Source organism: Lepidochelys kempii, chromosome 1 (genome assembly GCF_965140265.1).
Source record: "Lepidochelys kempii isolate rLepKem1 chromosome 1, rLepKem1.hap2, whole genome shotgun sequence".
In the NCBI taxonomy this organism is placed as follows: domain Eukaryota; kingdom Metazoa; phylum Chordata; order Testudines; family Cheloniidae; genus Lepidochelys; species Lepidochelys kempii.
In genome coordinates this window covers 137970460-137994444 of record NC_133256.1, presented here as the reverse complement: position 1 = coordinate 137994444, position 23985 = coordinate 137970460, and the positions used below count along the sequence as shown (strand labels likewise).

At 42.0% G+C, this 23985-nt stretch overlaps 1 protein-coding gene across 7 annotated transcripts in view; it reads right to left on the bottom strand.

Moving 5' to 3' along the window:
- Window positions 1-23709, bottom strand: part of RAI2 (retinoic acid induced 2) — an 83755-nt gene extending 60046 nt beyond the window's left edge. For 2 of the 7 annotated variants that reach the window (XR_012160312.1, XR_012160311.1), the window contains exons 1-2: window positions 23414-23709; window positions 13173-13348 (exon numbers count right to left, since the gene is read on the bottom strand). The gene's annotated coding sequence lies outside the window, so the exon portion shown is untranslated. Of the gene's footprint in view, window positions 1-13172; window positions 13349-22572; window positions 22668-22895; window positions 22937-23413 lie in introns of those variants that run through there. The other 5 variants (XM_073356433.1, XR_012160313.1, XM_073356423.1 and 2 more) reach the window with 5 other exon arrangements.
- Between the last annotated feature and the right edge of the window lie 276 nt (window positions 23710-23985).

The window sequence follows — 23985 nt, the reverse complement described above, 5'->3', positions numbered from 1 at the left end:
TACACTACACTATTATTTCTAAATGCACTGACAGTAATATGCAGTGTGTAAAAATATACATTCATCATCAAGATGTTAGATACTAATTCCTGCAGCTTAATTTTCTTAAGGGCACCATGCCATTTTTCAATTAAGGCAGGATAATGTTATTAATCATAAAAAATTGCTGATGTGTAAAATTATGTTTCCTTCCGAGCTGTGCTCTCTGCTGTGGTTTTATTCCAGTTACTGAGAAATGTCCGTTACTGTACCTCTGAACTACTCTAACTTAGAGTTGGTAGCAAGATTTAAGCTACAGCATTCCTCAGTAAGCGTTAAATCCTGCTGCCAGCCTCTGCTATGAAGACGGGTGCAAATCTGTGGAAAACGTGCAAAGGAAAGATTCGGAGCACCTGATGCAGCCCTTCAGCCTCCAGTATCCTCATATCCACTGTACTTCCACCTCACTGAATGCAGGCTGAAATGAGTGAGCCTGTGGCTATGGGTACTAAGGGTGTATTGTCCATCCTGCTCCTCCCTCCCCCAGCCACAGGAAAAAGTACAATTTGTCATGTAGCAAAATGGCAACTTTCACTGGGGCTGGAGCCTGAGCTCTGGGACCCAGCAAGATGGGAGGACCCCACAGCCCTGGCTCCAACCCAAGCCCAAACATCTTCAATGCAATTAGTCCCGCAGACTGCGCTCCATCAGCCTGAGTCAGCTGACATGGGCCAGCCGCAGACGCCTTTTTGTAGTGAAGACATACCCAAAGAACTCAATCTATTTAGCTCAACAAACAAAAGGTTAGGGGGACTTCATTACAGACTATAAGTATCTACATGGGGAACAAATATTTAATAATGGGCTCTTCAATCTAGCAGACAAAGTTAGAATATGATCCAATGGCTGAAAGTCGAAGTTAGACAAATTCAGACTGGAAATAAGGAATAAATGTTTGACAGTGAGGATAATTAACCATTTCAATAATTTACCAAAGGACATGGTGGAGTCTCCACCACTGACTATTTTTACAGCAAGATTAGATGTTTTCTAAAAAATATGCTCTAAGAATTATTTTGGGGAAGTTCTGTGGCCAATGGGGGCTGTGGGAAGCGGCAGCCAGCACATCCCTTGTCCCGCGCCGCTTCCCGCAGCTCCCATTGACCTGGAGTGGCGAACCGCAGCCAGTGGGAGCTGCGATCAGCCGAACCTGCAAACACTGCAGGTAAACAAACCGTCCCGGCCCACCAGAGGATGTCCCTGATGGGCCGAGTGCCAAAGGTTGCCGATCCCTGAACTACATCATCACAGTGAACCCTGTTGGCGTTGGAATTTATCAATCTATGATCAATTGTTTAGACACATCCTGACCTCTGGAACTTTTCTCTGCCCATGTCCAGCAAGCCAAAAAAAAGGGGGGTAGAAAGTTTGAATTTCGTAATTTTTTAGCTGTGGGGCAAAAGAGTAGGTGTTTCTGACGCCCTTGGCAGTTTGATATTGTAGTAGAACTGGGGTTTTGCAGAGCAAAACCCAAATATAAGTTTCATCACGCTGGAAGAATTTACCCTCTGGCACACTCATTATTTCAAATATATAGCACCAGAAAAATGCTCAGTGCAGCTCATAGATGGAGATGGAGAATTTAGTGACAAACCCCTGACCTCCAATGCCAGCCCCAACCCACTGGCAACTTGCTCCAGCCTAGCGTCCAACCTCCTTCCCATCTACAGATTCTTTCCCTCCTGCACATGACCAGCACCAAGTGTAATCCAGCTCACCGACTCCCTGAAGGACCTTCCAGTCTCCCAGTTAACCAGTCCTCTCATCATCCAATCACAGTAATAACCTCCCTTGCAGCTCCTCATTTCCTCCTCACATGGAAACACTCCCAAAATTACTCCCATCTTACTACTCACGCCCATCATCTCATCACCCTTAACCTCCTACCTAGGAACAGCATCTTCTTATTCTTTCCCCACTGTCACCTAGCCCCACTCTCTGCTTCAGAACTCTTCTTCTGTTTGCCCCACTACCATCTGGTCCTATTTTGGCTCCCCTCATGGTTTTTAGTAATCTCCTGCTGTTCTTTCTTCTGAACCATCAGATGTGGTGGAGAGTTGCCCATATATCCTCAACTTCCTCCATTTTACTAAACTACTGCACAGGTGTAAATTGTGCATGCAGAGATGACTGTGATGCTGGCAGATCAGCTGCCAGCTCATGCCACGCTCCCTAGGCCTCACTGATCATTGACAAATGCATAGCTGGAAATCGGTCTGGCTCACCTGTGGGTTAGTATTGTTAAAATAGGTATTAGAGTTATAAGAATGTGTTTAGTGTTCAGATTTCACAGAATGCTTGTAGGGTGCTGTATGCATTAATCCTACCTATAATACTGTATCCCATGTTTTAAAGGTAATGTTTAAATGTTTGCTAAGCCTGTAAATCCCCCATAGTCAGGGGAGAAACATTATCAAGTGTGAAATACCAGTTCATCACAAGGGATGTTATCTTCTCCCCAAGGAAAGAAGACATCAGACAAACCACTGTGGACAAAAGACTTTGCTGACTGCTTTCCCCACATCAGTGAAGAGAGTATAAGCCCAGGCCCTTGTCCCATCACAGATTGAACACTGGGGGAAGGGAATAAAAATAAGGAGAATTTATTATTCTTATGCTGCTTGAACTCTGAGGGGCAAGGATTTCTACACATAGGCAAGGAGTTCCAAGCTGTTTGTCCTGGGTTAGTCCTAAAGGATATACAGAGTCTGCTTACTATAAAAGTTTATATTACCTTTTGAAACCTGACTGTAACTCATTCGTGTGTGTACACTTACTTGCTTTGACCTGGTAAATAACTCTTATTTCTTTTTCCTAGTTAATAAACTTTTAGTTTGTTACAGGATTGGCTACAAACATTGTCTTTGGTGTGAGATCTGAGTACAGTTGATCTGGGGTTAGTTAGTGGGAGTAATCTGACTACTATTGTGATTTTTGGTGTCAAGCAATCATCTACCACAACGTCAAGCTTGCCCGGGTGGCAAGATAGACGGGACTGACCAAGGAGATTGTCTATGACTCATTGATAAGACTGTTATGGTGCTTTAGGAGTTCACACTTATTACTGGGTTGGTGAAATCTAAGCACAGAACACACAACTAGTTTGGGGTTTTTGCCATTTTTCTTGACTGTCTGCCCAGAGGTTGGCACTCCTGGTCGTGAGCCATTCCAAACAGCAAAACAGACACCTCCAGATCTCCTGTCCTGAATGGGTTACTGCCTCTTGCTCTGGCTACTATACATGTAAGTTCTGGCCAGAGGAGCACTGTAAAAGCAAATAAAAATAATTAGAAATTGGGGTATTGACCCCACAAGCTTCACTCACATGAGTAACTCTGACTACCGTAAGAGTAGTTCCACTGAGATCAACAAGGAGTGTCCATATGGCTAAGAATTGTAGGACTGGGTTTGCGCATGTGCGTAGGTTGGTATCCTCACAGTAGTTGCTCTTGTGAAAAGGTAGGTAATGAACATAGCTGAAATAATGGTCAGATATATGCTGGGCTCTGCAGCAGGGACTTCCAATAATTCTTTATCTAGTGCTACTTATGGGTGCCCTTATTTACAGTCATTGTTAAAAACAACTGATTTGCAGAAGATACTGTATATATTGTTTGGAAACCTTCATACAAATTCAAAGTATGTGGGGTTAAAGCTAACAGGCTAGCTTTGTTTCACATGTCTGAAATCAAGTTCACTGCAATCAAATTCACAGCATAACTTTGGGTTTGTTTCATCACTTTCAGCGAATTCAGTCTCCGAAATATCACAATATGAAGCTTAACCAGTGATCTTTCCATTAAAGTTACTTCTTTTTTCACTCGGTGAGAAAAAGCTAGGAGCACAGAGAGGAGGGGAGGGAAATCCTGCTTGATGCTACCTAAAGCTTGGCGAGCATGCAATAAATTAATACTATACAGTGGATAAGAATAAAATAGTACGCCCTTCATAAACCCATTTCCAAATATCTTACAGTACATGTTCTATTGCTTATTTCCTAATTCTTCATCATGTGCTTTCTTCTAGAGAATAAAGAAATATATATATTTTATAATTCTGATATACAAAACCCATTAGGGAGCTACTTAAATCCACTCATTGCTGGGAAAATTAATCACCTTCTTTCTGTGTCAAACTGTATGTGGGAGAGTCAGAAGTTCAAGCAAAATGTCCATATTTAATATGATGTTTTAATGAATCTGCCTTTTTGTTTTATTTTATAATAAATACCCTTTAACCTCTCTGGAAGGCCTAAACATACAGAGTACTCACTGCAATTTTAGCTTCCTTTTTATTCCTTCTTCCTCAAGGTTTCCAGCTATGTTTCTCTGCAGGAGTCAAGTGTGGTTTTAATAAGGCAGAGTTTCTCAGTGCTTTTGATAGTGGTGAGGCAGTCACCTCTTTATTGACTTTCTGCAGTACTGCAGCTACATACAGTACAGACAATCCAGCTTTATGAGCATGAATTAGACAGGAAATTGACCTGGAAATTTCCAGTCTGCCTTGTTTGATGCACTGTTGTATTGCTTTTCAAACATGCACATGAAGAAAATGAGAGTGTTTTTCAAAAAATGCAGTTTTGTTGCTAACCCATAAAACTGCGGCAACAAAATATTTCTAAGAATGGTTTACAGAAGCCCTTTAAAGAATTTAACACATTTCAGCAAAATAAAACACAGATTTTGTGTACGAGACAAATTACTGTATGTTAAAGATTATTTTTTAAACATTCCAAATAATGTTGTACAAAAACCCATGAGGTTATTCACTGCTAAAATATGTACTTTCTCTATTAAACTAGCTACACTATATATTTTTTATACACTGTACAACAGCGCTCATGCACATGCACACATGTATACATGAAGGTGTAGAAAGAAAACACATAATGCTCTGAGGTCCTATAAAGTTTTTATTGCCACCTGCATGGATCAACTGTATTACTAAAGAGTGAATGCTCAAAAGTTACACATCTTCCCAATCAAGCATCACTGAAAACTTTATGCACTCCACACCGCATATGTTACTCATGATACTTATTTTGTTCATTTTATTTTGGTCCTTTTTATTATCCCCACCTACTGTTCTTAAATACTTTAGGAAGGGATAGTACAGTAGTTAAGTTCCTAGCCAGGGTCTTGGAAGACCTGTATTCAGTTTCCCACTCTGCCAAAGATTTCCTGCGTGACCGTAGGCAAGTCATTTAGGGTCAGATTTTTAAAGGTATTCAAGCACCTAATGATTCAGAAATTAATAGGAGATAGGTGCCTAGTGAGATTTTCAAAATCAATCATCTACATCTTTAGGCTCCTAAATAACTTTCAAATCTGGCCCTAAGTCTCTGTGTGCCTCATTTCACTATATGAAAAATGGGGATGACGACACTTCCCTACCTCACAGAGTACCTAAAATAGTTGCAATTGAAATAATGATGTCACATACACACAACATATTTTGTACATACCGGGTAATGGATATGGTCCTAAACACACAGTCAGCACCCCCCCCCCCCACAAAAAACACACACCTTAAAAAATTTTAATGGCAAAAAAGCTTCAAAACTCCTAATTGTCAGCTAAGGGGTAGACAGGAAATTCTGCTCTGAGGGAACACTAAACTAACATATCAAGATGCATATATTACCATAACACACATAAACAATATAACCACAGTAATATGCCACAGTTTTACTTCTCTCTGCTAATGTAAAGACCTCAGCAAAGTCAGATATAAAACTGTGTAGACAATAGGATTTGAATGTTTTGAGCAACACTCTTGCAGTTATTGCACTATTATCAGAACATAGGTCCTGATCCTGTAAAACATTGAGCACATTCTTAACATTAAGCATGTGCCTAAATTCTATTGACTTTAATGGGACATAAGCACATGCTTGAAGTAATGCATCCCCTCAAGTGCTTACTGAACAGAGATGCTTCCCTGATTAGGGCTTTAATGTCTATTAGCCCTTTGTTTTACAGTTATCTGGATATTGCGTCTTTCCCTCTCTAGGTACAGTACTAACCTAGTTACATGAGAACAGGGGTGGAGAACCCATGAGCCAGATCCAGCCCCTTGCTTAATTTCATCCAGTCCTCGGCGCCCCCACCACCATGGGGCTGGAGTCACAAGCACTGGCTCGCCCCGCTGCAGGGGAAGCCCTGAGCTCCGCCCCCTCCAGTGGGTGAGCACCTGCGATTGATATTTTCTGTGGGTCAAAGGCCCATGATAGAAAAAAGGTTCCCCATCCCTGCATTAGAAGATGATATTTGTTAGAGATATAAAGAGGAAGAAAAGAGAAAACTCGGGCAGACTTAAAAAACTAAATTTGCTATTTCAAGACTGTGAAAAATGGTGGTTGGACTATTTCATTTCATACCACAATCCCATTTTGAAGTGCTAAAGTTCCAGAATTTTCTTACACTAAATAAAAGTCAGTGGATGGCTGTTAGCTTCACAGTTATTAATTATACATTATAAAAGATTATTTCCCTCACTCACTAGTAAATGGGATTTTTGCCATATATATTATACATATTTCTGTATAACACAGAGTAGGAAAAATTCCAAACAACAAACTGTGAGACATAAGACTGATGCCTATATTACAAAGGATACTGGTGAAATCACAATCATCCAGAGAATGAAGTGTTCTTATACTGTACTCTTTGTATATTTAAAATACAGTTATAGCCCAAAAAGTGATTATGTAGAAACAGCACCTTCTTAAATCAACAGATTTTATTCTGCTTAGGTTTTTTTTTACCCCATCCATCATGGTAACTGAGCACCTCCCAGAATTAGGAAATTAAATAAGATGAATGTCCATCTTCCACCCTGCACATCTGTCCTGGAAACTGTATATGAAGTGAGTGAATTTTTGTTGTTGAGTAAATTAATCTATGCTCCCTTATATAGTGTCTCCTCACTACAATTCCCCACAGTGTGTCACTCACAACACCGCCAGCCTGCTAACCCAAACCAACTCAGACACTTCACAGGCTATGCATGTGTAGTGTGAATCTCGCATGTTTAGTTTGCTGTCAGAAATAGATGATTTTAATTCTCTAACATTGCAAAACCAAGGCGGTCTTGAGAAATGTCCCTGGATTTCTTTCTGCCTTGTGCATCAACTGATTTGTTAGCTACAAGCCCAATCCTGAGGTGCTGAAAAACCCTCAACTCACCTGAACTTCAAAAGGCACCAAGTGTGTTCGATATCTCACAGGATATATTTAATCAAACAAATTAATTTGTACTCACTGAACATATTTTAAACAGTCAAAACTATTAACAGTTTCTTATTTTAAAAAGTCCCTTCATTCATGACTTGTTTGAAATATCCAAAGAACAAAACAGCATTTTCTCTAGGTCTCCGACTATGGTGAGGGAGATATTCCTATCCTTTTCTGCATAGGTGCAGTCAAATGGTGTTCCAGGCTATGGGCCAAAACTTGCCCTCAGTCCATGTGTTCAATTCCCATTGGCATGAATAATAACTACACCATGGAGGGTAATAGTAAATGGGCATATACGTGCAAGCTGCTCAAACAGTACGTTCTGAATAATTAATTTTAAACTGTTGCACAGATAGAAAACATTATTGCTAATTTCTAACCAGCACAGAGGACTTTTCTCCTCCTGATGCAAGCGTGTGACTCACCGTAAAGTTAACTGAAGCCCGGGGTGTGTCTCAAAAGGATAATGGACCCCATAGAGCGTGTGTGTGTGTGTGAATACTGTACCTACAAAATGAAACCAAATTTCTAGAACGCTGTGTAGATGGTGCTTATATAACAGTCTTCAATATGACTTCCCTGAAAATATACAGTTCTATGTACTCATCTTTCCAGGGTTACAACTGAATAAAGGAGTTGATGAAAACATATTAATTAATGTTACGTGTATTTAACTATAAGTAAGTTATATTCAGTCTCCATGACACAGTTCCACATAATATTTTCTACAGATGATTTTTCATGGGATGTATAAGTACAAAACCCATTATTTAGGACCTGATTTGAATCTCAACTATATCAATGTAAACCTGGAGCTACTTCACTGAAGTCAATCAAATTACACTGGTTTAATACAGAGCTGTCATATCCTGCAACTGAAATCAGTAGGCCTATTTGAATGTAAAGTTCTTGTGAGTAAAGTGCTTGAAGGCTCAGAACTAGTGTTGCCAACCTCCAGGATTGCCCAGGAGTCTCCAGGAATTAAAGATTAATCTTTAATTGAAGATTATGTCACATGATGAAACCTCTAGGAATACATCCAACCACAACTGGCAAACCTACTCAGAGCCCAAGTGGAGCTCTACATGTTTAAAATCTATAGGTTTCTTTTTAAATCGCTAAAAATCTCCATCTCTCATTGAAGTCATCCCTTATCCCTGACTAGCTACTATTATAGAGAAATTAACTGTAAAATATTGGTAGTAGGTGGAAAGCAACTAACATAAGTCACGTTTCAATTAAAAGACATCAGACAAACCAAGAATAGTAGTAGGAATCTTTACTGAATAAGCAGAAAATGGTGGCTATTCTTCCCATTTACCCTGGCTATTTTGTTCTCCTTTTGCTATTTTAATTCTTACCATTAGATCCTCTTACTGGATGTAGTATGTACACAATGGAAATAGCAATACACACACACACATATACACCCCACCTCTCAAAGGGTCCAAGAACTGCAATTAACACATTAAGAAATAATAACTGCCAAGAGAGCAACCAATATAAACAGTGTGTAGCTAGCTGATGTAGCAAGAATTCTGTTTGGAAAGGGAGTATTCCTTGGGGAATAGAAAGCAGAAAGAAACAGAAACATCTCACAATATTGCCCTACTGTTTAGCTGAGGAACACTGGAATCCATTTGTACACTTATTTTTTTGTTTTGTTTTAATACCAATATTTACTACCAATACTTTAAACTAGAGCTGGCTGACCATTAAATACATTTACAAAAAAATTCAAAGTTGTTTTTCATTTTGAAGTATTAGAAACTGACCCGTTCTTTGCTATTTCAATTTTTTCTTCATTGTTTAAAAACAGAAAACATTGAAGTGTTTATCAATATTTTTGATTACTGAAAACCATTGACAATGTTTTGATCAAAAACTGGAAAAAGCCAATTGTCAAAGTTTGTCATTTAAGTTATTTTTCACCAAAAAATTTCCATTTTCAAAAAAGACTTCTTTAATTCAACTTTTTGGTTTGAAAAATTCAAACCAGCTCTACTTTAAACCCTACTCAAAATACCTTGTGTTAAACATAACCAATATTTTTGACAGAAAGATGAATGGGGAGGATTGAATCACTTGATCTTTTTCATTCTTGGTTCATGATCCCTTCCATCTTTTAATCCTGACTTCTGTCTTGAGGGGCGGATCCTCAGAGTGTGTAAATTGTGATTCCTCCATTTACTTCAATGAAGCTACGACAATCTACACCAATGGAAGATCTGCCCCTCAGTGTTTAGCCATCTGACCTTGTAACCACAAAAGGCAACAGCCTCTGTCTTCTTCAGGGGCCTGATCCAGTGCCTATTGAAGTAAATGGGAGAGCCTCCCACTGACTTAAACAGGTTTTGTCTGTGAAGAACAATTGACTGTCAACTGGGGTCTGACCCAAAACAAAACAGGGAAGTGGACCAACTTTCTTGAGCTGAGATTAATATCCCCTAGACTCTTCCAAATTAATATCCCCCTGACTCTTCAGAACCTGACATTGTCTCTTCCATGTAGTCATACTGAGCTCAGTTCACGAAAGGCGTAAGAATTATATATTTTATATTTTTCTAATTGCAGCAAATCATCAAATCCTGACTTTCATTTACATTTCAGAAGGAGCTCTATGAAATAGTTACTATAGTAATGATTATCAAATTTCAATTTTTTTAAAAAAAGACAGTTGATTTAAATATTTAACCAGTGGATTTAAATATTTATATTCTGGACCAGATCCTACCACTCTTACTCACACTGAGTAATACCTTACTCTAAAAGGAGTTCCACTGAAACTACTAAAGGGTGGCAAAATAACCCTTAGGAAATTGCTGGATTTCTATAAACCGGAAAGGGCCTGGGCCCGGAACCCTTTCTCAGGCGAGCAGTCCCATTGAAGTCAAAGGGAATAAGAAAGGCTACCATGCCTATAATTTGGATAATACTATATGGTTTAGTAATTTTAATGAACAAGAATCAGGGCCTGATCACGTTCCTTTGAAGGTCAACAGGAACTGTATTGACCTCAACAGCAGCAGCAGGAAGCCCTGCATTTTTTTTCACTGAAATTAAAAGCCAAGAGAATGACAATTGAAAAAATAAAATAATTTATAAAGCACCTTGCTCCAAGCACAATTCCCACTGAGAAGCTCTATATCAATGTAAAAGACAGCTAAAATATCATAATTATAAACACCTTCATAAAATTCCAATAAATCCAACCTAGCCAGAAAAAAGGAAGGAGGCGGCAATAAATATGGGGATAACAGTAGTCATGCTTAAAATACCTTTTGGGAGAGGGAAGTAAAATGCTTTTTAAAACTGAGGCAGATGCCTGTTATCCATTTGGTAAATCTGACTAGTATTTGAGAAACGTTCAATCATCCAGGATGGCTTGGGGCCTCTCTCTCTCGTCATTCAGAATATAAGCTTTCTCAGCTAATAACGTGGCACTTTGTAGAAACAGTATTACATTTATTTTTCAATTTTCTGGATTTTGTACCGAGTGCTGCTGTGTTCAAGTGAACTGAATAAAAGCATAAACTGCAAGTGCCATCTGGAGAACATTCTTTCAGCATGCTGAGTAATAGCAGCAGCTTGGGCACTACCTGCGATAAATAAATGTCATTAAAAAGAGTCAAAAATGGCTTGTTTCTATGTGATATAGCTGCAACAAAATGCATTTTACTTCACCCTGCAGCAGGGCGGTTTCCATCTTTATGACAAAAAAAAAAAAAAAATCTAAGGGTTTGTCTATATGGTGCAGAAATGCATACCATGGGAGTGTGATTTCTGAAGAGCATTAATGTGTTGTGCATTAATTGGCCCCAAGTAAACCCTGTTGGTGCATGCTAAATGTTCCCTAGTGGGCATTAAAATAGTGTTGTTGAAACAGTATAATGTTAAAGCACACTGTGACTAGAGCACCTTTACTGCGCACCAGCAGGGTTTACATGGACCAATTAATGCACAACATGTCAGCTCACTCTAGAACTCACTCCTATAGTGCACATTGCTCTACTGTATAGCGTATATAAGCCCTGAGTGTTTGTTTCACAACCATTTATGTTATCATCAATGTTATTAACAAAATGTCAATGCCGCAAGTTTCTGTACTCCAACAGCAATGCTGCCTGCCACTAAACTGAGCAATCCATACGCAATGGATTCAAAATCTCATGCCTCTTTACCCGGTTCTGCATGCCCAACATCACTCATGATGTCCTTAGATCTGCTAGCAAGAGTTGGAACAATTATTTGTGGGCTTTTTAAGCTGTCAATTTATCAGCTTGAAAAAACGTGATATAGTCTTTTTCACTCTAGTACCAAGCCTGTCCAGCCTCTCTTTTCCAGCAACAATAAAGAATAAGCTGGCTGTGGGGCTTAGTTGATGAGATATGAGTGGTCAGTGTGGTAGACTTCCATCCATCTTTTAGACCTTTGCCTGCTGGCTCAGGTTTAAGACATGCACCTCCCTCTTGTTAAGAAATTACTTCAGATTTTAACTTCTTAAGGGCAATTGTCAAAACTTGCACACAGGTGGACCCAGAGCACATTGAATGTAATGGGTGTCTTTCTATTGCTTTCCATGGGTTTTGGAGCAGGCACTTAGTCAGCAAAGATTAGTTGGCTAAGGATGAGAATCAGTAAAAGACAATGCAATTATTTTGATAATCAGCTACCCAGCCATAGCTGGTAAATCTTGATCCCATTGCCTTCCATTTCAAACTCACATTGCCTTCAATAGGACCAGTATTTGGCCCCTCACTTGGAAGGGAGGTGGTTCTGACCTGAGGAAAGTTACTGTAGTAAAATCAATGAGGTGGTGGTGGGGGCAGGACCATATCTGCTCTTTATACCTGTGTGACCCTTCAGTAACTAACAGTTGGTCAAAGGTAACAGAGCAGAATTTGACTCATACTCTCCAAAGCACCATGGGCACTCATCCCCCCCAGATCTACCCTTTTATGCAGAGTCTCCCCTGCTCTACATTCAGCTGCCTCCACTGCAGGTTTCCCCCTTGAACCTTCAAGTGGGCACTTCACACAATTAGGTTTCAGGTGGGCAGGGAGAGGGGGTGACATGGGAATTGGGGAGTCAGGGGCAAGTTCGGGAGTCTGAGCTGTCCAAGGGACACACATTGTCCATTTCCCTCTGGCCCCACAGACCTTATCTGAAAAACACAATACTGTACAGGAGGACTGGGCTCTCAGTCTGAAACACTGAACAAAAACATTTGCTTTTATCTTTTAAAAGTATTATTTATTTGTTTATTTTATTTATTTATTATTTACTTTCTATTAAAAAATAACTGATTTAAAACCAGTTTTGGATCTTCCCAACTTGACACATCATCTGCAGCATTCATGAAGTGAGGACATGTTTCCCTATAAAATACAGGGCAGAGGTAACTACCCCTCTCTGTGTGAGGTGACTCATATTCTCATGTTGGATGCCAGACCTTTGATGAAGCACCTTGTGTAGGAAGGAAAGATTTATTTGGTGGGATTTTAAGGTTTTTTTAAAAAAACTTTTGATTTATAGGTTTCGCCAAGCAATGGGAATGAAAATAAGTAACTTGTGAAGTTAGATGTTTATATAGCCCAAGACCCATACCTGCCACCAAGTGCCCAGTCCTCAAAGGAGGGGAGCATCATGAACTCCCAGGGCACTTGGCACATTTGCAGGGTCAGGTCCCTGCAATAACAGAGTGCAGCAGAAGTCCATGGGCACAGAAAATCCACAGATTCAGTTCTCACTCAGATGATGCTGAATTCTCCAAAAAATAAAACACTGACATTTTAAGAATTATATTATTATAAGCCTTGCTCATACCAGTAATCAGTAGCTATTCTCAGAGGGCATGTCTAAACTACAAACTTAAGTTGACTTAAATTGACATACAGCCACACGCAGTAATTACGGAGGTTTTCCATGTCCATGCTACCTTCCTTCTGTCGGTGGAGTCCTCACCAGAAGCACTTAAACTGACTTAAGAGGAGCAGTGTGGAGAGCTGAACGCATGGGCTCTCAGTTCCAGGTGGAGCTCCCCACTCCTTACTCTGTAGTGTAGACCAGGCCTAAGGACAGAAGTCAAAGGATTTACTCACTTTATATTTTGCTACTTGTATTGTACTACTGATAGCACCCACAATGCACCAGGATCTGTACAAACAAAGGAACCTACAGTTCTTTCCGTAAAGTATTTAGAATCTCAAACAGACAAAGGGCAGGAGAAATGAAAAAAAAAGGTTAGATTGCAGATTAGCCACATCTTCTTGAAGTACTTGAAAATAAATAATATTAGATATATTTATCTATCTGCTGTCACCCCTCAGTCTGTTCGCATGAGTAAGACTTTGCGGAATCAAAGGCTAAACTTCTTGGATATGAAGACAGGAGTGCACTGATTTAGCTAGGACCCTGTCTTGCTAAGCCTTACTCATGTGAATAAGATTTTGCTGGATCAGGCCCATAGTGAAATCTGTCTTGTTTTGTCTGCAGTCAAATTCAAACTATATACAGGAATAGAAATGTCACCTTTCCTACCCATCTCAATTTGGTATCCATTTTAAAGCTTACCTTTGACCTTTTAAATCGAATAATACACTTAAACGATTTATAAAAGCACCAAATCTCATTGAATCGTAATTATAAACAATTTGTGTTTATCTAAAATGCATGTTTTCCATTTTTAATTTTTCTAAATGTCAAATTTAACAGAAGGAAAGATACTTTTGGTTTTTTTAAAACATGTTAAATGTTTAAGCAGAGATACTGCCAGCATAACTAGCGCAATTTACTACAAACATCTTCTGTTCCATCATTCTCTATATAGTTAGACTCCTTTAAAGTGCCTAATAGAGAGTTGTCACAAATCAAATTGCACATAACGAGTATAGGAATTCAAAACCACAACATACTGGCCTGACTAAAAATACGTTGCCCAATGTGAAAACAGCCCCCACGTGTAACCACCTCATAACCTTTAACCTATCCTTTCAACAAGAGCCCAAAAGGGAAAAAATTAAGCCTTACGGTATCCCCGAAGGGAAACAAATCATACCAAAGGGAACAGTAAGTTCAGAACTGAAGAGCCCTAATGGAAATGCCCTGTCCCTTTTAAAGCAGGAGGCTGGTAGCTTTAGCACCTCAACTGATTGGAAGTACAGGGGCATCTCACCTGGAGAAAGGTAGTTCCTGAAGCACCAAGTCCCAACCATTTAAGGCTTTATACTACAAAACCAACACCTTCAATTCACCTGGAAACTAACTGGAAGCCAGAGCAGGTGTCACCCATACCAACATAACCACTACAGAGGGATAAAGAGCCATGATGCCACATAATAGTCTCAGCTACAGTTATCCACACACCTTTCTCACCTTTAGATTAGACAACTGCTTTGTGCTTTTTGATGGGACTACACATTAACACCATTTAGATCCTTCAGTAACTTAAGATAACACAGAATGGAGCTGTTTACTTATGAAGCAGTGCTTCGCATACATAGTATATTGCACCAGAGCCTGTAGCCTGTATTACAACAATCCTGGAGGGGCTGTCCACAGGCAGTGAACCAGGACTTCTGGATCAGGAACATGAGACACTGCTGCTTAAGCTAAAGGATCAAGGGCTAACTTCACAAAGACACTTAGGTTCTTTTAGGCACCTGGGGGGGGGGGGGGGGGAAATCACAGGAACACACTGCAATTCACAAAGCCTGAGTTGGGTGCCTAGGCTCCCTATACAATGAACTGGGATAGATAGGTGCCTTAGACTGAAATTCACAAAAGCTGGCATACTAGGTGGAGAGCCTCCTAAGTTAGACCATGGAAGATGCCAATGAGAGGATGTATGCAACACCCCACCCCTCTCACAGAGTTAGGCATCTAAATCTGGGCTGCAGGGAGGTGCCTATTTCTGCCAGTGACTCAGCTGTGAACCCTCATCCACTGTGAATAAATAATGAAAGAATCATTGGGCCAAAGAGAAAGCAAGCATGAGGATGACTGTGTAGGCGGGTGGTTGGAGAACTAACCAGAGAGGTGGGAGAGCCAGGATCCACTCCCCTACTCCAATGACTTTTTAAAATTATTTACCCACAGTGGAAGAGCTTCAACAGAAGAGAGTGAGGGAGCCCACATCAGAATATCTCATAGCCCACTGGTTAGGGCACTCACCTGAGCAGTAACAGATCCCTCCCTATTCAAATCCCTTCTCCCTTTCAGGCAGAGGAAGGACTTGAACCAGGGGTCTCCCACCTCCCAGGTGAACACCCTTACCACCAGGCTAGAAGTCATGAAGGAAGGCCTTCTCTTTACTCTCCACCCTCCCACTTTGTGTAAGCTCACCTACAGGGACCCAATCTGGTAGACGAGCCCTGAGTCCACTCACCAGGTCAGAGCCTGCAGGCATGTCAGGCAGACGAACACCTATCTTCACCTGGTTTGTGAATTGCTCTGGGGCTCAGGCATCTGAACACCTGGGGCGGAGCACCAATGTGCATGCACAGAGGCAGAAACATAGGCACTTAGAGAACTTTTACTGCAAAAACTTAGGTACTAAGGGAGCTTAGGCACCTACAGTGTGCGGCAGCAGCAGAGCAGGGATTTTGTAAATACCACTAGGCCTGATTTTGGGAGTTAAGTGCCAAAAATCATGGCAGTTAGGCACCTAAATCCTTTTGTGAATCTAGCATCAACTGACCAGCAACTTGTCTGTTCAACTATAGAGGAAGAGTCCTCCCCTGAATAGTGATAAATAGCTATGCTCTGCAATTACTACTATCATCTTCTCTTTAAAACTCAGGAGAAAAAGGACTCTGCAGTTAGAAATACACAACAACAAGAAATTAGCAATGACTATCATTAAGGATTCAGAGGCTGAAAAAGAACAGTTGGAGCAATGCAGTTGGAGCGGCTTTTTAGAGTAAGCTGATTATTTTCTTGCCATTAATGAATTATTTTTCACAGGAATGTAGGACTTGCTTAGTGCACTCCTGCAAATAACCCAGATTTGCCAAGAAGAAGAATGCTCTGTCTACCATAGCATGTAAAAGTCATTGTCCTCCCAGCCATCATGTTAGCCACAGTGTTCATCTAACCTCTTTGTTATCATGTCACAATAGAAGCAGAAAAAACACTGAAAGCCTAAGTAAATTCTGATGTTTGACTCAAGATTGATCTTACCACTATCCTACAATAAGTGAATTCAGAGATTAAAGCTGGGATTTTTCAAAGGTGCCTAAATGAGTTAGGCACCCAACAGCCACTGAAACAGAGGTGGGGTTAACCACCTAACTCCCTTAGCAGTTCAAGATGAGATTTTCAAAAGACACTAAAAAGTAGGCTCAAAGACATAAGAATCCAAGTTGTAATTAAGAACCGATGGGCACCCCACAGTCACATGCCTCAGTAGAAGGCTGGTTTCCCATCAGAATTCGAATGAAAAGCTATAGGCATGACCAGTCCTGGAACTTGTCCATAGAACTCAACACGTGCCAGGGGGAAAAAAATCAAAACCTACTTGTTCAGCCGAAACAGCAATTAGCTCACCATTCCCAACTGTGGTTGCAGTTCTAGCCCAGCCCCCCTGAAAATGCTTCAGCAACTAATTTAAAGAAACTGAGGTTCATTGTGGAAGTGTCAATGAGATTAGGTTCACAAAGTTGATGGGCAGTTTATGCCATGGAGACTATAAGGGGCAATGAGAAAGAAAGCGTTAGGGGTGGGCAATGCTTGAGAGATTTGGGTTAGTTCTTGAAGACATTCAGCCTCCCATCGGATGTGTGACAGAAGAATTTTCCAAAAATTGTACCATATTAGTAACCACAGTCTGTGTTGAAAGAATTGTTCCTGAAGCAGCCTTTGAGGTTTGTATTCATAGAACACGAAATCAGAGAACAATATGTGATAGAGAGACTGTACTGATGTTTGTGGCACTGTTGCTAAGGCTCCCCAAGAGATCCAGCCAGACACAAGACAACATTAAAGCATGCCTCCACCGTCCCTGTTCACATCCATGAGCTATTATTTAAACACATACACCTAGTAATCTTATAATGCAGTCCTGTAAAATCATTCAGCTAAAACTACAAAATTACTCTCCAGTTTAGCAGATCTGATACACGAAACATTGCCTATGTGACAATGAAGGTATGGCGGGGATCGGTAAGGGTAGTAAGGTGTGTGTACACACACACACAAACATGGAAGATGGAAGGAAACCCAAAATTACTAAGCAAGATTACACTGTGAATGATATGGTTTCTTCACACATCTGATATATAGCATCTTTTCTGGTTGTCCTGCAAAAGGTGAGCAATTTGAAAATCTAAGCTGTAGGAATTGCTAAGGAAAATGAAGAAATGCTAATGACCAGCAAGAAGGAAGGTGCCTAGGACTTTGTGCCAAAGTTACATCCACCTTTTTGTGACCTAGACACTTTTGGAACAATTGCAGAATGGCATAAGGACTGAAAGAAAAAAAAGGTTTTTTTGTTTTTTTTTAAACTGAGTCTACAGAAGTTATAGCTGGTTTTCTGAGAGATGTTATGAAGTGTTCTACTGCATTTTTATTCTGGAGATGTAGGATCGGAAGGTGTGACCCAATGCAGTCTAATCCCAAAACAAAACAATTCACAGCTATCACTACACATTGTCAACTCAGTCCTTTCACCCAAAATAAGAAAGCAAACACCCCTGTAAATCATTTATCCATCACAGTTTTGTAACAAGAATTTTTGCCAGCTCCCATTTTGCTTCTCTCGCTCTCTTGTTCACTGCTCTACAAAACCACCATTTCAGTTCTCTAAGCATAGACTGGTAAGCACAAAGAGTTTGTACAGCTACAACATTTTGATTTTCTTCGTTTAATTTTTTTTAAATGCTCTCCAAAAGACACTAAGATTAGGACACTAGATACTGCATTTTCATTCTCTTATCGGAGCGAGATAGGTGGCTCCATTGTCTGCACAATGCAGTCCACAGCTCAGGCAAGCTAATGTCTAGTAGTGTTGTTTATCCTTTATTTTTTCAAAGATTTTTACTAGAATAACATTTTTTAAAGTTACCGTAATTTTTTCTAATAGGTAGCACTTATGTGACAAATGTGTACTTAGCGCTTGTAATTGTCACGTGATTTATGTAGAAGTAATTGGGGTTAAACTACAGGCTACATCAAACGCTTCATATTTGGCCCCATCCCTGGGAGTTGGAAACATCTGAAATAAATAAACCCATGTGTCACTTAAGAGGGTCTGGGCCTAATTACAATCATTTGTATGTTCATGGAAGCAAACTGCTACTTTAGCCTTCTGTCTTTAAGTCCAGAGCTAGCTTTTCTGCTCTTCTGGTACCCAAGTGAAAATATTACTCTTTCAGCAAGACTTCTGTTTTACTTTGACCAGCAAGGCAGCAACAACCTCCCTATCTCTGGCTCTTTTCCATGCTAAAATAAGAAGCCTGTTGTTATTCCAAGAGAGGTGCTTGCTTCCACCTCCATTCTCTGTTGATTTACAGAGATGACAGCATAGGAAACTCTCGAGGTACCAATTGTTGGCCACCTTTTTGTTACATTACTATTTATGATGTGCATTACAGTTATGCCTAGAAGCCCCAAACAAGATCAAGGTCTATTGTGCTAGGCATTTTATAAACACAGAGTGAGAGAGTCCCTGCCCTGAAAAGCTGATAAGCTTTCTGTGCCACAATTCCCTCACCCTTTGTCTGTTTTATCTATTTTGATTAAGTGACTTGCCCAATGCCACATAAGAACTTTGTGGTAGAGCCAGAAATTGAACCAAAATCTCCTGTGCCCCAGACCACAGGGTCAATCTTCTTCATTACATATGGACACACCTTTTCTACTGTAATCCATATTACTCTGAGCGCTAATCAAGCATGAGTTTCAAATGGCTGTTCACTGACGATTCTAGCCTCTTGAAGCTGCAACCTGCTCAGATCCACCCTCTTAACACGGATTCTATGCCTTCATCTAACCAGCTCCAATGACTTTATCCTAGAGACTCTACTTTTAATGCAATCCATGCAAGTTATAATACTTATCATTTGTGTTCTCGTTAGAAGGCAGTTTAATTGTCACCTGTGTTCTTTGTTATCTACAGTAGATAGAGTTAATTGTTTTTTCTGGACTAGGTAATTATGGCTTATGTGCCACTAGTGTCACAGTAGTGAGGTTTGGATGCACATCATCTTGGCTTTTTAAGAATATGTAAATATTTTACTAAAGAAGTTTTACATGAACCAAATGGTATTGTGCAGAGTCTGAGTGTCCTGGAAAAATCATAGTTCTGGAGGTTCTTGATGCAGTCAGACTCAGACAGATCTTTTTACTGGTGCTGTTTCAGAATTTTATATACATAAATGGAAGCTAAATGTCGCTCTAGCTTAATTTACTAGCATTTACCTCATGTTCAAATTTGGCTTCAGCCACATTGCAAGGTAAAAATGGGTTTAGAGTCAGAGTTCAAGGCCAGAAGAGACCATTAGATCATCTAGTCTGACCTCCAGTGTATCACAGGCCATCAACCCCACCCAGCACCCATACACTAAATCCAACAACCAAAATCAGACCAAAGTATTACAGCCCAGAGGAGACTACATTATTAAGTGCCACAGCCCGAGAATGGGAGGGACTGAAGTGTACCAGTGCCTGACACCCTCTCAATAGCAGGGAAATGATTAAGTGAGATATGCCCAGATAATCCTGGCAAGTGACCTGCATCCCAAGCTACAGAGGAAGGCAAAAAACAAACAAACCCCAAGGTCACTGATAACATGACTGGGGGCGGGGAGATTCCTTCCTGACCCCATATATGATGATCTGTTAGACCTGGAGCACGTCAGCAAGAACCAGCCAGCCAACCACCGGAGAGTGAATGCCTGGTGCCACCCCATCTCCCGTTGTGGCCATTTCTCATGCTTCAAAGAAAGGAGATTTAAAATAAAATAAAATAAAAAGAGCAGATTACATTGTGGGAGGCAAGGTTTTGCTCATTCAATGAGACCCCACAGGGAGCTTTGCTCTTACCATAAAAAACCACCACGAAATTGATCAGAGATTCTAAGGACAAAATATCAAGAGTGCTAGAAGTAATTAATGAACTGCACTGAGAGCGGTCTGTGGGAAAATGTGCATCGTATTTGCATCTTATTGGACCCGATCCCCAGGTATCTATTCAGCCCATAGTGTCTAGTTGCAGTCACTGCCACTGATGTCTCTCTTTCCAGGAGGAGAAGAGCTCCCCAAATTCATATATCAAATGAAAAGAAAAAGGAAGCATTCTGATTTTACTTCCTATATATCAGCGGCTGGGACAGGCCTCCCAGGGAGGCGTGGGAAAGGGGCAAGGGAGCTGTGTGCTTTTTGTTGGTTGGTTGGTTTTTTAAGAGCTCTGTCAACCCCAGGTGGCTGGAGCTCATGCAGAAGGGCCAATCATGCCTGGGAGGTGGGGATAAAGGGACAGCTGGAGCCCCGCCACCACAGAGTTGACAGCCAGAGCCCCGTTACCTGGGCTCGCCTCCTCCCCCCCACTGCCCTCAATCCCTCACTGGGAGGCAGCCCAGGCTCCAGCTCTCCTCCCTCCGCTCCTCCAATCCCTCACCTGAAGGTGGTGGGACTCCAACTACCAGCCCCCAGGGTGGTGGCAGCAGCACCAGCGCAGAAGTATTGGTGGCAATGGGGTGCTAAGTCTCCTGTGAAAAGTGCTGTGACAAATATCACTTTTCACACTGCCTCCCTTACTTCAGTGCCACTCCTGGCACTGCGCTGCCTTCAGAGCTGGGCACCCAGCCAGCAGCCACTGCTCTCCGCTCTGCCTTCAGAGCTGGGTGGCAGTATATATACTGTTGGGGTTGGGGCCATAAATGATTAAAGACACAAAAAAGGGGGGGCCGATCAAATAAGTTTGAGAACCACTGCCATATATAATTGTATTGCTGGGACTACTCCGGCGTTCTATATTATTTTAGTAATTAAACATGTTCTTGCCAGTTGCCAAAGGGAAAAATATATTGTTATTTTCAAATTTATTTTAAATCATTTCCCTAGAGAATAAGCTACATTAAAGAGGTAACAATGAAAAAGAGAAAATGTGATCTAAACAAATAAGGGTTAATACAGAAAAATCCAGGAATACTTCAGCAACCAAATGCTCTTTCCTCTCAAACTAATACATTAGAATTAAAATTACAGATTACAATTTACCTCACTGCATTTTTCTTGTATTTTAAGGAAGATTTTCTTCTAAAAAAATTTATTCATACTGAGACTAACCTGAGAAAACTAATGTAAACAACTGCAAAAAAAAAAAAAAAACCTAAGCAAAACCAGCCTTTTAAGAAAAGATGTTATCTATTTATCTCCATCACTGAACACTCAGACTCTGCACAATACCATTTGGTTCATGTAAAACTTCTTTAGTAAAATATTTACATATTCTTAAAAAGCCAAGATGATGTGCATCCAAACCTCACTCCTGTGACACTAGTGGCACATAACCCATAATTACCTAGTCCAGAAGAAACAATTACCTCCATCTACTGTAGATAACAAAGAACACAGGTGACAATTTATCTTCTTGGCAACCTTCTCTATGAATCTGAACAATGAGAAAGGAAGTGATGCAACTTTTGAACCATAAATCTTCCAAGTGTTTCACTACTGACTGTGAAAAATATCTACATAACACATTACTGCCAACCTTTAAATATACACAATATTTTTTTAATTTCTCTCTGGCTTTCATTTACTTCACTGATGCAAGTATTTGAACCACTGATAACTGGGAAGTGTTTGTTTATTGTAAAAATCGGACCACTTCATCTAAATTATGTCTCTCTCACACACATGCAAAGCTCTCCACTCCAGAACCGCAATAATTATTTTTAAAAGTTTTGTAAAGAGGCACTCTATGTACAGGTATATGCTCTTCCCCTTCCTTCAATGTTTACAAACCATCTCTCTCTTACTGTGTCCAAAATCCACTCCTGGGACCTCGACAATTGAAACACAAAGCAGCAGCTGTTTGGCAACATTTCTAACCCTAAAAAGCAACTGCGATGAGATTTCATTTCACTAAACATTCAGACCTCATTCAGTGCGATGTGACACAACAGTCATGGTTGACAACAAATGTATATGAAATCAACTCTTTCAGCTAGAAAAGCCACATCAGATGCAGGATTGGTTTGTGTTAGCCAATATTACTGAAAAGAGTTGTGGCTAGAAATGTAGCTAAGGCAAGAGAAATAATACCACAATTCTCTGTGTGTTTGCTTTATACCTGGGGGTCTTCATATCTTCCACGTTTTGATTATTTCCCAGAATCTCAGAATGTTTATTATAAGGCTCCCGAAGTGCATATCGCAGAGCCAATTCTGAGTGCTATAGCGCGCACGTAGTTAGGGTGCGGGGAGGTATTTTGCAAAACCCTTGAAAATACAAGTTCACAGCAAGCCCTGCTCCTTGGAGCCGCAGGGAGCAGACACCGCTTTTCAAATAAATAAATAAATAAATTAAATAAATAGAACAACCCAGTTCATTCTCCCAGCCACAAATCTAAGAGGAGACGGATGCCCCCAGCAAACAATCCCTCCCATCACCTACCAAAAGGCAATTTTAGCATTGTTCCGCTGGATGCAAATCAGCGCCAACAGCAGCGCAAACAGCCTCCTTCCTCCAGCACCAACCCCGTTCCCTTCACACCGCCCGGCTGCGCCAATCACCCAAAAAAACCCCACTCTGCTTCCGATCCCCCCGCCCCGTTTCCCCCTTGTCTGTGGCAAACCCCGCACCGCAGCCTCTCGGTGCCGGCGGCTGCCCGTGCCGGGGGCAGCCGGTCCAGCCCCGCCGCGGGCTTTGCAAGCCGCCGGCTTCCTCCTCCTCCTCCCCGGGCGGCTCCAGCGACCTGTCAGCCGGCTGCACCCCGCCTCCCGCCCCTCATGTCACCTTCCCACGGATGACCGTGCGGACTCGCCAGCTCCCGCTGGTAGCCGGATATATCCGGGGGAGGGGGCGGGGGCGGGGGTCACCCTTCAGCAACACCCCCCCCCCCCGCGCACACCCCCCGGCCGGGCAGGGTCCCTGCGCACCCCGCGCTCTCCCCACGGGGCTCCGCGGCTCACCTCCGGCTCTCCCGGCGGCTGCGGGCGGGAGCCCCTAGCCGGGCTCCATGGAGCGCGGCCGGTGTCACGCCGCCGCTGGACCGGGGGCGGGGAGGGCTGCGCCTGCTCTGGCCGGGCGGGGGGCGGGAGGCGGGAGGCGGGGGGGGGGTCCTGCGTCGCTGTCAGCCGCCGCCGCCCGACTGGCGTGGCCGAGCCACTCTACGTGCCGCGGCGCTGCCCGCGCGCCCTGTCCTCGCGGCTGGCTGGGGAGCCGCGTCTCTCGCTCCCCCCGCCCCGCCCCGCCCCGCCCCACGCGAGGCTGGGGGTGGGGGGGGCAGCGGGTGGAGGAGTGTCACGTCTCCCTCCCCTCCCAAAATCGCTCGCTTGCCCGCCACGGCGCATGCCCGACGCGGGTGCGCCGGAGCCGCAGCGAGGCCCCCGGCGCCTTCTCCGCTCGCGGCTGGGGGCGCGCGGGGCTGCCTCTGTTCCCGGCTTCCAGCCCAGAAGGGCCCCGCGGCGGCCCCGTGTGCAGGGGGAAATGCCCGGGGCGGGAGGCGGAGGGTGGTGGGAGCAGGTGGAGAAGGGGGAGCAGG